Source organism: Strongylocentrotus purpuratus, unplaced genomic scaffold (assembly GCF_000002235.5).
Source record: "Strongylocentrotus purpuratus isolate Spur 01 unplaced genomic scaffold, Spur_5.0 spur5_contig_850, whole genome shotgun sequence".
NCBI lineage: Eukaryota > Metazoa > Echinodermata > Echinoidea > Camarodonta > Strongylocentrotidae > Strongylocentrotus > Strongylocentrotus purpuratus.
Window position 1 is genome coordinate 2,472,146 of NW_022145558.1, and position 15,994 is coordinate 2,488,139.

The window sequence follows — 15,994 nt, forward strand, 5'->3', positions numbered from 1 at the left end:
ATGTTGCCCGCGAAAGACGGGAATGTAGAATCGAGTTTTGAGAAAAAGTCATGTCCCATAGAGAATACACGCAAAATGTGAAAAATTGACATGCCTCCTTTAATCGCAAAAATACGCCATGATACCTTTGTCAAAATGAAGAATAGTACTGACTGCATTTGTAGAAATTTGTCTCAGCTAGAACATATTAAAATTTGGAAGAAAATTGATCAATATTTACAGAGATACAATCAATTTTCCATAAATATGCTGACGTCATAATATGCAAATTGGAATTTTGAGTTCGGAGGCCATTATGATGACGTCATGAGTTAATTGAGGGTCAAATGAGACATGAAACAATATTTCCGAATCATACTCTTTTAAAATATGAAAACAAATTGGGGTCACCTTGCATCCTAAAGAGCTACAATGGATTTTGTATAGGCGTGTTTTTGCCCATATATGCTATGTATTACAAGAGCTCGCGCGCATGGAGATTTATGTTAAACGGTCGATCATTCCGTTATTAATAGTCATAAAGAGACAAACATGGTATCAATATGTTTGTAAATATATGTGGTATATTATGAAAGAAAAAAAAAAGGCAATTCATTGTTGTGCAAAAGTTTTACGCGCGAAAACGCGCGCGCATGCTCGTACGCGCGATTTTTTATAAAATGCTTAGAATGGCCTAAAACGTATGCAAAATGATTTTCAGACGATTTTGAGCATTTAAAAATTTTGCGCGCGCATTGACGCGCGGACGTACGCGCACGCGCGCGTTATTTGACCTGAAATTGACCGGACGGATATTGACCTTGATCATGGTAAATATTAATGAGAAATACCTTTTGGTTATGAAGATATGATCATGAGTTGATTTTCGTAAAATTTTACAAAATGGCGCCTAGATGACGTCATCAGTAAAGGTCAATGTTGAAAACGTTATTGTGCTTCGTACATATGCCTATACATATGTGTGCCAAATTTCAAGGCATTTGATCAAGCCATTTTCGTGTTATTTTGTTCACAAAAAAGTGGTTAGAAATAAGAAAAATATTTAACTAGATTTGTAATACTTGTTTGGTACAAGTATAGGTGGGCTGGTCCAGCTAACATTTTAGACAAAATGAAGGGCACATTTGAGATAGCTAATTGTCTCAGCTACATCATACTCGAAATTCAGCGTAAATAAAGCTAAAATGACGTAGATGTTGCCCGCGAAAGACGGGAATGTAGAATCGAGTTTTGAGAAAAAGTCATGTCCCATAGAGAATACACGCAAAATGTGAAAAATTGACATGCCTCCTTTAATCGCAAAAATACGCCATGATACCTTTGTCAAAATGAAGAATAGTACTAACTGCATTTGTAGAAATTTGTCTCAGCTAGAACATATTAAAATTTGGAAGAAAATTGATCAATATTTACAGAGATACAATCAATTTTCCATAAATATGCTGACGTCATAATATGCAAATTGGAATTTTGAGTTCGGAGGCCATTATGATGACGTCATGAGTTAATTGAGGGTCAAATGAGACATGAAACAATATTTCCGAATCATACTCTTTTAAAATATGAAAACAAATTGGGGTCACCTTGCATCCTAAAGAGCTACAATGGATTTTGTATAGGCGTGTTTTTGCCCATATATGCTATGTATTACAAGAGCTCGCGCGCATGGAGATTTATGTTAAACGGTCGATCATTCCGTTATTAATAGTCATAAAGAGACAAACATGGTATCAATATGTTTGTAAATATATGTGGTATATTATGAAAGAAAAAAAAAAGGCAATTCAATGTTGTGCAAAAGTTTTACGCGCGAAAACGCGCGCGCATGCTCGTACGCGCGATTTTTTATAAAATGCTTAGAATGGCCTAAAACGTATGCAAAATGATTTTCAGACGATTTTGAGCATTTAAAAATTTTGCGCGCGCATTGACGCGCGGACGTACGCGCACGCGCGCGTTATTTGACCTTTTATTGACCGGACGGATATTGACCTTGATCATGATAAATATGAACGAGAAATACCTTTTGGTTATGAAGATATGATCATGAGTTGATTTTCGTAAAATTTTACAAAATGGCGCCTAGATGACGTCATCAGTGAAGGTCAATGTTGAAAACGTTATTGTGCTTTGTACATATGTCTATACATATGTGTGCCAAATTTCTAGGCATTTGATTGAGCCATTTCCAAGTTATCTTGTTCACAAAAAAGTGGTTAGAAATAAGAAAAATATATAATAACTAGACATATAATACTTGTTTGGAACAAGTATAGGTGGGCTGGTCAACTAACATTTGAGACAAAATAGAGCAAAAATAAGCGACATACTGCTTACAAATTCTTAAAAGACAATATCATGTAGAATCATAACGTGAACTAAAGTCACCTTCTATAGGCATAACACGCAAATTATGAAGTTTTTGACATGAGGCCTTTAATCAAAATTTTCACTATGATGACGTCATCAAAATGAAAAATGGTTATTACTGCGCTTGTAGAAAATTGTCTTAGCTACAACATATCGAAATTTTGAAGAAAATTGATCAATATTTACAGAGATACAATCAATTTTACATAAATATGCTGACGTCATAATATGCAAATTCGTATTTTGAGTTCCAAGGCCATTGTGATGATGTCACGATACACTTAATGGCAAAATGAGACATGGAATCATATTTCCGACTCATACTCTATCTTAATATGAAAACAATTGAGGATCCCGGTGCATTCCAAAGAGCTATAACGGATTTTGTATATAGGCATGTTTTTGCCCATATATGCTATGTATTAAAAGACCTCGCGCGCACTGACATTTATCTTGAATTTAAGCTCATCTTGTTAATAATGGTCATTAAGAGATAAACATGGAATCAAATTCCTTGAAAAAATATGAGAAATATCATGAAAGAAAAAAAAATGGCGATTCTATGTTTTTTAATGGTGTTACGCACGAAAACGCGCGCGCATGCTCGTACGCGCGATTTTTTATAAAATGCTTAAAATGACCTAAAACGTATGCAAAAAAAATTTGAGACGATTTTGAGCATTTAAAAATTTTGCGCGCGCATTGACGCGCGGATATACGCGCACGCGCGCGTTTTTTGACCTGAAATTGTCCGGACTGATATTGACCTTGATCATGATAAATATGAATGAGAAATGGCCTTTTGTTATGAAGATATGACCATGAGTTGATTTTCAGAAAATTTCACAAAATGGCGCCTAGATGACGTCATCAGTCAAGGTCATGGTTGAACAAATTTCTGTGCTTTGTTCTAATGCCTATACATATGTGTGCTAAATTTCAAGGTATTTGATCGAACCATTTTCAAGTTATCTTGCTCACAAAAAAGTGGGTCGAAATAAGAAAAATAAACTAGACATATAATACTTGTTTGGAACAAGTATAGGTGGGCTGGTCAACTAACATTTGAGACAAAATAGAGCAAAAATAAGCGACATACTGCTTACAAATTCTTAAAAGACAATATCATGTAGATTCATAACGTGAACTAAATTCACCTTCTATAGGCATAACACGCAAATTATGAAGTTTTTGACATGAGGCCTTTAATCAAAATTTTCACTATGATGACGTCATCAAAATGAAAAATGGTTATTACTGCGCTTGTAGAGAATTGTCTTAGCTACAACATATCGAAATTTTGAAGAAAATTGATCAATATTTACAGAGATACAATCAATTTTACATAAATATGCTGACGTCATAATATGCAAATTCGTATTTTGAGTTCCAAGGCCATTGTGATGATGTCACGATACACTTAATGGCCAAACTAGACATGGAATCATATTTCCGACTCATACTCTATCTTAATATGAAAAAAATTGAGGATCCCGGTGCATTCCAAAGAGCTATAACGGATTTTGTATAGGCATGTTTTTGCCCATATATGCTATGTATTAAAAGACCTCGCGCGCACTGACAATTATCTTGAATTTACGCTCATCTTGTTAATAATGGTCATAAAGAGATAAACATGGAATCAAATTCCTTGAAAAAATATGAGAAATATCATGAAAGAAAAAAAAATGGCGATTCTATGTTTTTTAATGGTGTTACGCGCGAAAACGCGCGCGCATGCTCGTACGCGCGATTTTTTATAAAATGCTTAAAATGACCTGAAACGTATGCAAAATAAATTTAAGACGAATTTGAGCATTTAAAAATTTTGCGCGCGCACTGACGCGCGGACGTACGCGCACGCGCGCGTTTTTTGACCTGAAATTGACCGGACTGATATTGACCTTGATCGTGATAAATATGAATGAGAAATGAATTACCGTTATGAAAATATGATCATGAGTAAATTTTCAGAAAATTTCACAAAATGGCGCCTAGATGACGTCATCAGTCAAGGTCAAGGTTGAAAACTTTGCTGTGCCTTGTTCATATGCCTATACATATGTGTGCCAAATTTTAAGATATTTGATTGAGCCATTTTCAAATTATCTTGCTCACAAAAAAGTGGGTCGAAATAAGAAAAATAAATAATAAAGAAATAATAAAGGCAATTTTAACAAAATTATAAGGTGGTCTGTATTAGATACAGCCCACCTAATAATAATAAATAAAGGCAATTCTAACGAAATTATAAGGTGGTCTGTACGTTATACAGCCCACCTGATAATAATAAATAAAGGCAATTCTAACGAAATTATAAGGTGGTCTGTACTATATACAGCCCACCTGATAACGGCGATATTGCTCGCAAAAGACAGGAATGTAGACTCCAGATTTGAGAAAAAGTCATCTCCCATAGGGATTACACGCAAAAAGTAATGGATTAAGTGAAAATAGGGTAATAATAAAGTAAAAAGGGTTATTTATGACATTATTTGCGAATCTGCGTGTTTAAATAATCAAAGGAGATGGTACAGTGAAGGTCAAAATGAAAAAAAGTGAAAAAAAAGTGTTGGAGACACCCGGACTCGAACCAGGGATCTCGAGGTTGGAAGTAAAGTGCGTTACCGATATACCAAAACATCTCCCATAGCGATTACACGTAAACAGGAAATGGAATTCAGAAATCCTACTTTGCAAGTGAAATATGAGCATGATCCCGGCATCTAATCGAAAAATAAAGGGCACACCTGTGATAGCTCATTGTCTCAGCTACAACATATCCAAAGCTCAGTGAAAACGAAGCTAAAACAACGGAGATCTTGCTCGCGAAAGACAGGAGTGTTGAATCCAGTTTTGAGAAAAAGTCATTTCCAATAGAGAATACACGCAAAATGCGAAAAATTGACATGCCTCCTTTAATCGCAAAAATACACCATGATACTTTTGTCAAAAATAAAAATTGTGAATACTACATTTGTAGAAAATTGTCTCAGCTAGAACATATCAAAATTTAAAAGAAAATTGATCCATATTTACAGAGATACAATCAATTTTCCAAAAATATGCTGACGTCATAATATGCAAATTAAAATTTTGAGTTTGGAGGCCATTATGATGACGTCATGAGTTAATCGAGGATAAAATGAGACATGAAATCATATCTCCGACTCATAATCTATCCAAATATGAAAAAATATTAGGAGTTTCTATCTATTCTAAAGAGTTACAATGAATTTTATATAGGCATGTTTTTGCCCATGTATTGTGGATAAAGATAACGCAAATCCGCGCGTGCTGTCAACTTTGACGGATGCTCATTGCGTTAATAAAAGGTGAACAAATTATCAAAATGCTTGGAAAAATGTACCGAATATGATGACAGAAAAAAATCGGCGATTCTATGTTGCAAAATGCCAGTACGCGCGAAAACGCGCGCGCATGCGCGTGTGCGTAATTTTTTTATCAAATGCTCCATATGACCTGAAACGTATGCAAAAAAAATTTAAGACGATTTTGAGCAATTTAAAATTTTACGCGCGCGTAAACGCGCGGACGAACGCGCACGCGCTTGTTTGCGGACGTTTATTGATCTGAAATTGACCGGACGGATATTGATCTTAATCATGATAATTATGAATGAGAAATAACTTTCCGTTATGAAGATATGATCATAAGTTGATTTTCACAAAATGGCGCCTAGATGACGTCACGATAATGTTGAGTCTATGAAAAGTCACGCAGTTCTAAGTTAGACTAAGATCTATCATCATGGCAAGTTTCATGATAATGGCTTTGGCCATTCTTGAGATATCTTGCGAACAAATTCGAGGAAGAATAATAAAAATAAACTAGAATTTAAATCGTCACGAGGACGATTAAGGTGGTCTGTCTTCAAGTCTTATGATAGATTATAATACTTACTATATTGAGAAAGGGAGAAGTTATATAGACATGTAAACAATGATGATCATCATGATGATCATGATGATGATGATCTTGATAGTAATGGTGATGACGATGTTGATGATGATGATGATGATCATGATGATGTTGATGATGATCATCAACAGACCATGATGACATCTGATTGAAAAAAAATGAGGGAACATTTAGATAGCATATAGTCTCAGCTACAACATACTCCAAAATCAACAAAAACCAAACGGAAATAACGGCGATATTGCTCGCAAAAGACAGGAATGTAGAATCCAGATTTGAGAAAAAGTCATCTCCCATAGGGACTACACTCAAAAAGTAATGGATCAAGTGATAATAGGGGAATAATAAAGTAAACATGGTTGTTTATAACATTATTTGTGATTCTACGTGTTTTAATAAGCAAAGGAAAAGGTACAGTGAAAGGTCAAAAAGAAAAAAAAAGTGTAGAAAAAAATTGTTGGAGACGCCCGGACTCGAACCAGGGACCTCGAGGTCGGAAGTCAAGTGCGTTACCGATGTACCAAAATATTTCCCATAGAGATTACACGTAAACGGAAAATGGAATTATCAAATCCCACTTTGTAAGTGAAATATGAGCATGATCCCGGCATCTGATCGAAAATTAAAGGGCACACTAACGATAGCATATTGACTCAGCTACAACATACTCAAAGCTCAGCGTAAACGAAGATAAAACGACGGAGATATTGCTCGCGAAAGACAAGAATGTAGAAACCAGTTTTGAGAAAAAGTCATGTCCCATAGAGAATACACGCAAAATGTGAAAAATTGACATGCCTCCTTTAATCGCAAAAATACGCCATGATGCCATTGTTCAAATGAAATATCGTGGTGACTGCATTTGTAGAGAATATTCTCAGCTAAAACATATCAAAATTTGAAAGAAAATTGATCAATATTTACAGAGATACAATCAATTTTCCAAAAATCTGCTAACGTCATAATATGCAAATTGAAATTTTAAGTTCGGAGGCCATTACGATGACGTCATGAGTTAATTGAAGGTCAAATGAGACATGAAATCATATCTCCGACTCATGATCTATCTAAATATGAAAAAAATTGGGGGTATCTATCCATTCTGAAGAGTTAAAATGAATTTTGTATAGGCTTGTTTTTGCACATGTAATGTGGATAGGGATAATGCAGATCCGCGTGTGCTGTAAACTTTGACGGACGCTCATTGCGTTATCACTGGTCAGAAAAAGGTGAACAAGGTATCAAAATGCTTGGAAAAATGTGGTTGATATGATAGAGAAAATTTGGCGTTTCCATGTTGTAAAATGTCAGTACGCGCACTTACGCGCGGAAACGCGCGCAAAAAAGTGCTCTCGCGCAAAATCTTGAAAATGCTTACAATGGCCTGAAACGTGTGCAAAAAAAATTTGGAACGAATTTGAGCATTTTAAAATTTTAATGCGCGCGTACGTGCGCGTCGAGGTGCGCGCGCAAATTTTGTTGACATTTTTAGTTGAACTTTGACCTGAAGTTGATGTATACCAAATATGGTTTATTTTTGAAGACTCGTTATCGAGATATGATAATGACTTGATTTTTACAAAATGGCGCCTGGATGACGTCACGATGACCCCATGAACTTGAAAAAGGTTTCGGGAACTTGATATTATAGGGCCTAATGACTATCAGAAATTTGAAGGAAATTGACCAAGTCGATTTCGAGTAAACGTATACACAAAAAAAGTGTACGGAAGAAATAAAAATAAACTAGAATTTAAATCGTCACGAGGACGATTAAGGTGGTCTGTCTTCAAGTCTTATGATAGATTATAATACTTACTATATTGAGAAAGGGAGAAGTTATATAGACATGTAAACAATGATGATCATCATGATGATCATGATGATGATGATCTTGATAGTAATGGTGATGACGATGTTGATGATGATGATGATGATCATGATGATGTTGATGATGATCATCAACAGACCATGATGACATCTGATTGAAAAAAATGAGGGAACATTTAGATAGCATATAGTCTCAGCTACAACATACTCCAAAATCAACAAAAACCAAACGGAAATAACGGCGATATTGCTCGCAAAAGACAGGAATGTAGAATCCAGATTTGAGAAAAAGTCATCTCCCATAGGGACTACACTCAAAAAGTAATGGATCAAGTGATAATAGGGGAATAATAAAGTAAACATGGTTGTTTATAACATTATTTGTGATTCTACGTGTTTTAATAAGCAAAGGAAAAGGTACAGTGAAAGGTCAAAAAGAAAAAAAAAGTGAAGAAAAAAATTGTTGGAGACGCCCGGACTCGAACCAGGGACCTCGAGGTCGGAAGTCAAGTGCGTTATACCGATGTACCAAAATATTTCCCATAGAGATTACACGTAAACGGAAAATGAAATTATCAAATCCCACTTTGTAAGTGAAATATGAGCATGATCCCGGCATCTGATCGAAAATTAAAGGGCACACTTACGATAGCATATTGACTCAGCTACAACATACTCAAAGCTCAGCGTAAACGAAGATAAAACGACGGAGATATTGCTCGCGAAAGACAAGAATGTAGAAACCAGTTTTGAGAAAAAGTCATGTCCCATAGAGAATACACGCAAAATGTGAAAAATTGACATGCCTCCTTTAATCGCAAAAATACGCCATGATGCCATTGTTCAAATGAAATATCGTGGAGAATACATTCGTAGAGAATATTCTCAGCTAAAACATATCAAAATTTGAAAGAAAATTGATCAATATTTACAGAGATACAATCAATTTTCCAAAAATCTGCTAACGTCATAATATGCAAATTGAAATTTTAAGTTCGGAGGCCATTATGATGACGTCATGAGTTAATTGAGGGTCAAATGAGACATGAAATCATATCTCCGACTCATGATCTATCTAAATATGAAAAAAATTGGGGGTATCTATCCATTCTGAAGAGTTAAAATGAATTTTGTATAGGCTTGTTTTTGCACATGTAATGTGGATAGGGATAATGCAGATCCGCGTGTGCTGTAAACTTTGACGGACGCTCATTGCGTTATCACTGGTCAGAAAAAGGTGAACAAGGTATCAAAATGCTTGGAAAAATGTGGTTGATATGATAGAGAAAATTTGGCGTTTCCATGTTGTAAAATGTCAGTACGCGCACTTACGCGCGGAAACGCGCGCAAAAAAGTGCTCTCGCGCAAAATCTTGAAAATGCTTACAATGGCCTGAAACGTGTGCAAAAAAAATTTGGAACGAATTTGAGCATTTTAAAATTTTAATGCGCGCGTACGTGCGCGTCGAGGTGCGCGCGCAAATTTTGTTGACATTTTTAGTTGAACTTTGACCTGAAGTTAATGTATACCAAATATGGTTTATTTTTGAAGACTCGTTATCGAGATATGATAATGACTTGATTTTTACAAAATGGCGCCTGGATGACGTCACGATGACCCCATGAACTTGAAAAAGGTTTCGGGAACTTGATATTATAGGGCCTAATGACTATCAGAAATTTGAAGGAAATTGACCAAGTCGATTTCGAGTAAACGTATACACAAAAAAAGTGTACGGAAGAAATAAAAATAAATAAAGAATAAAGAATAAAGAAAGAAAATTCTAACGAAATCAATAGGTGATCTGTCATCGACAGACCACCTAATAAAGAATAAAGAATAAAGAAAGAAAATTCTAACGAAATCAAGAGGTGATCTGTCATCGACAGACCACCTAAAAAAGTGTACGGAAGAAATAAAAATAAACTAGAATTTAAATCGTCACGAAGACGATTAAGGTGGTCTGTCTTCAAGTCTTATGATAGATTATAATACTTACTATATTGAGAAAGGGAGAAGTTATATAGACATGTAAACAATGATGATCATCATGATGATCATGATGATGATGATCCTGATAGTAATGGTGATGACGATGTTGATGATGATGATGATCATCATGATGATGTTGATGATGATCATCAACAGACCATGATGACATCTGATTGAAAAAAATGAGGGAACATTTAGATAGCATATAGTCTCAGCTACAACATACTCCAAAATCAACAAAAACCAAACGGAAATAACGGCGATATTGCTCGCAAAAGACAGGAATGTAGAATCCAGATTTGAGAAAAAGTCATCTCCCATAGGGACTACACTCAAAAAGTAATGGATCAAGTGATAATAGGGGAATAATAAAGTAAACATGGTTGTTTATAACATTATTTGTGATTCTACGTGTTTTAATAAGCAAAGGAAAAGGTACAGTGAAAGGTCAAAAAGAAAAAAAAAGTGAAGAAAAAAATTGTTGGAGACGCCCGGACTCGAACCAGGGACTTCGAGGTCGGAAGTCAAGTGCGTTACCGATGTACCAAAATATTTCCCATAGAGATTACACGTAAACGGAAAATGGAATTATCAAATCCCACTTTGTAAGTGAAATATGAGCATGATCCCGGCATCTGATCGAAAATTAAAGGGCACACTTACGATAGCATATTGACTCAGCTACAACATACTCAAAGCTCAGCGTAAACGAAGATAAAACGACGGAGATATTGCTCGCGAAAGACAAGAATGTAGAAACCAGTTTTGAGAAAAAGTCATGTCCCATAGAGAATACACGCAAAATGTGAAAAATTGACATGCCTCCTTTAATCGCAAAAATACGCCATGATGCCATTGTTCAAATGAAATATCGTGGAGAATACATTCGTAGAGAATATTCTCAGCTAAAACATATCAAAATTTGAAAGAAAATTGATCAATATTTACAGAGATACAATCAATTTTCCAAAAATCTGCTAACGTCATAATATGCAAATTGAAATTTTAAGTTCGGAGGCCATTATGATGACGTCATGAGTTAATTGAGGGTCAAATGAGACATGAAATCATATCTCCGACTCATGATCTATCTAAATATGAAAAAAATTGGGGGTATCTATCCATTCTGAAGAGTTAAAATGAATTTTGTATAGGCTTGTTTTTGCACATGTAATGTGGATAGGGATAATGCAGATCCGCGTGTGCTGTAAACTTTGACGGACGCTCATTGCGTTATCACTGGTCAGAAAAAGGTGAACAAGGTATCAAAATGCTTGGAAAAATGTGGTTGATATGATAGAGAAAATTTGGCGTTTCCATGTTGTAAAATGTCAGTACGCGCACTTACGCGCGGAAACGCGCGCAAAAAAGTGCTCTCGCGCAAAATCTTGAAAATGCTTACAATGGCCTGAAACGTGTGCAAAAAAAATTTGGAACGAATTTGAGCATTTTAAAATTTTAATGCGCGCGTACGTGCGCGTCGAGGTGCGCGCGCAAATTTTGTTGACATTTTTAGTTGAACTTTGACCTGAAGTTAATGTATACCAAATATGGTTTATTTTTGAAGACTCGTTATCGAGATATGATAATGACTTGATTTTTACAAAATGGCGCCTGGATGACGTCACGATGACCCCATGAACTTGAAAAAGGTTTCGGGAACTTGATATTATAGGGCCTAATGACTATCAGAAATTTGAAGGAAATTGACCAAGTCGATTTCGAGTAAACGTATACACAAAAAAAGTGTACGGAAGAAATAAAAATAAATAAAGAATAAAGAATAAAGAAAGAAAATTCTAACGAAATCAATAGGTGATCTGTCATCGACAGACCACCTAATAAAGAATAAAGAATAAAGAAAGAAAATTCTAACGAAATCAAGAGGTGATCTGTCATCGACAGACCACCTAAAAAAGTGTACGGAAGAAATAAAAATAAACTAGAATTTAAATCGTCACGAAGACGATTAAGGTGGTCTGTCTTCAAGTCTTATGATAGATTATAATACTTACTATATTGAGAAAGGGAGAAGTTATATAGACATGTAAACAATGATGATCATCATGATGATCATGATGATGATGATCCTGATAGTAATGGTGATGACGATGTTGATGATGATGATGATCATCATGATGATGTTGATGATGATCATCAACAGACCATGATGACATCTGATTGAAAAAAATGAGGGAACATTTAGATAGCATATAGTCTCAGCTACAACATACTCCAAAATCAACAAAAACCAAACGGAAATAACGGCGATATTGCTCGCAAAAGACAGGAATGTAGAATCCAGATTTGAGAAAAAGTCATCTCCCATAGGGACTACACTCAAAAAGTAATGGATCAAGTGATAATAGGGGAATAATAAAGTAAACATGGTTGTTTATAACATTATTTGTGATTCTACGTGTTTTAATAAGCAAAGGAAAAGGTACAGTGAAAGGTCAAAAAGAAAAAAAAAGTGAAGAAAAAAATTGTTGGAGACGCCCGGACTCGAACCAGGGACTTCGAGGTCGGAAGTCAAGTGCGTTACCGATGTACCAAAATATTTCCCATAGAGATTACACGTAAACGGAAAATGGAATTATCAAATCCCACTTTGTAAGTGAAATATGAGCATGATCCCGGCATCTGATCGAAAATTAAAGGGCACACTTACGATAGCATATTGACTCAGCTACAACATACTCAAAGCTCAGCGTAAACGAAGATAAAACGACGGAGATATTGCTCGCGAAAGACAAGAATGTAGAAACCAGTTTTGAGAAAAAGTCATGTCCCATAGAGAATACACGCAAAATGTGAAAAATTGACATGCCTCCTTTAATCGCAAAAATACGCCATGATGCCATTGTTCAAATGAAATATCGTGGGAAATACATTCGTAGAGAATATTCTCAGCTAAAACATATCAAAATTTGAAAGAAAATTGATCAATATTTACAGAGATACAATCAATTTTCCAAAAATCTGCTAACGTCATAATATGCAAATTGAAATTTTAAGTTCGGAGGCCATTATGATGACGTCATGAGTTAATTGAGGGTCAAATGAGACATGAAATCATATCTCCGACTCATGATCTATCTAAATATGAAAAAAATTGGGGGTATCTATCCATTCTGAAGAGTTAAAATGAATTTTGTATAGGCTTGTTTTTGCACATGTAATGTGGATAGGGATAATGCAGATCCGCGTGTGCTGTAAACTTTGACGGACGCTCATTGCGTTATCACTGGTCAGAAAAAGGTGAACAAGGTATCAAAATGCTTGGAAAAATGTGGTTGATATGATAGAGAAAATTTGGCGTTTCCATGTTGTAAAATGTCAGTACGCGCACTTACGCGCGGAAACGCGCGCAAAAAAGTGCTCTCGCGCAAAATCTTGAAAATGCTTACAATGGCCTGAAACGTGTGCAAAAAAAATTTGGAACGAATTTGAGCATTTTAAAATTTTAATGCGCGCGTACGTGCGCGTCGAGGTGCGCGCGCAAATTTTGTTGACATTTTTAGTTGAACTTTGACCTGAAGTTAATGTATACCAAATATGGTTTATTTTTGAAGACTCGTTATCGAGATATGATAATGACTTGATTTTTACAAAATGGCGCCTGGATGACGTCACGATGACCCCATGAACTTGAAAAAGGTTTCGGGAACTTGATATTATAGGGCCTAATGACTATCAGAAATTTGAAGGAAATTGACCAAGTCGATTTCGAGTAAACGTATACACAAAAAAAGTGTACGGAAGAAATAAAAATAAATAAAGAATAAAGAATAAAGAAAGAAAATTCTAACGAAATCAATAGGTGATCTGTCATCGACAGACCACCTAATAAAGAATAAAGAATAAAGAAAGAAAATTCTAACGAAATCAATAGGTGATCTGTCATCGACAGACCACCTAATAATAATAATAAAGAAAAATCTTGACGAAATCAAAAGGTGATACGTAGACTTCGTTACGTATCACCTAATGATAACAATTATAATATTAACTAGACTTTAATTCGTCACTTTGACGAATTAGGTGATACGTGCTATTTTGTTATCATGAAAGTGTGCCGATGATGATCTAATGATAATGATCATAAATACGATAAAGACCATCATTAAGAGTGGTATAGCGCCCCCTGCAGGTATTCGATAGAGATTTGTAGAATCAGGATTTCAGAAAAAGTCGCCTAACACGCTAACTAAGAAAATTCTGACATGTCGCCTTTAATTGAAATTTTCACTATGATGATGTCATCGAAATGATAAATGATGTACGTCAATATTGTAGATAATTTATTAGCTACACCGTATCAGAATTTGGGAGAACATAGAGTACAAATAAGCTAGATAGTGCTCAAAGATCAATGTCATGAAGATTTATGATTTGAACGAACTTCATCTTCCTTAGGCATAACACGCAAATTAAGAAAATTCTGAAATGTGGCCTTTAATTGAATTTTGTACTATGATGACGTCAATGAAATAAAAAGTAGTGTGTATTTACCTTGAAGGCAATTGCCTCAACTACAAGATACCGAAATTTGGAAGAAAATCAGTCAATATTATGAGAAATACACTAAATTTTCCATAAATATAATGACGTCATAATATGCAATTTTGTATTTTGACTTTCAAGGCCATTATGATGACGTCAAGATGTATTTAATGGCCTAATAAGATATGAAATCATATCTCCGACTCATACTGTATCTAAATATGAAACAAAATTGGCAGTCCTTATTCATCCCGATGTACTTTTTATAGGCATGTTTTTGCCCATATATGCTATGTAATACATGAGCTCGCACGCACGGATATTTATCTTCAACGGACGCTCATTCCGTTATTAGTAGTAATAAAAAGATGAACATGGTATCAAATTGTTCAGAAAAATATGAGGAATATCCTGTCAAAAAAAATTGAGGGGTAATTATTTTTCGTTCGGCCGTGACGAACGAAAACGCGCAAAAACGCGCGTTTTGCGCGATTTTTTATAAAATGCTTATAATGGCCTAAAACGTATGCAAAAAAAATTTAAGACGATTTTGAGCAATTTAAAATTTTACGCGCGCGTTAACGCGCGCACAAACGCGTACGCGCATTTTTGCGTGCATTTATTGACCTGAAATTGACCGGACGGATACTGATCTTAATCCTGATAATTATAAATGAGAATTGCCTTTCTGTTATGAAGATATGATCATAAGTTGATTTTCACAAAATGGCGCCTAGATGACGTCACGATGACCTTGAGTCATTGAAAAGTCATGCAGTTCTAAGTTAGACTAAGATCTATCATCATGGCAAGTTTCATGATAATGGCTTTATTCATTCTTGAGATATCTTGCGAACAAATTCGAGGAAGAATAATAAAAATAAACTAGATTTGTAATACTTGTTTGGAACAAGTATAGGTGGGCTGGTCCAACTAAAATTTGAGACAAAGTGAAGGGCACATTTGCGATAGCTTATTGTCTCAGCTACAACATACTCGAAGTTCAGCGTAAACAAATCTAAAACGACGTAGATATTGCTCGCGAAAGACGGGAATGTAGAATCGAGTTTTGAGAAAAAGTCATGTCCCATAGAGAATACACGCAAAATGTGAAAACTTTACATGCCTCCTTTAATCGCAAAGATACGCCATGATGTCTCTGTCAAAATGACAAATTGTGACAACTGCATTTGTAGAGAATTGTCTCAGCTAGAACATATCAAAAATTGGAAGACAATCGATCAATATTTACAGAGATACTATCAATTTTTCAAAAATATTCTGACGTCATAATATGCAAATTGAAATTTTGAGTTTGGAGGCCATTCTGATGACGTCATGAGTTAATTGAGAG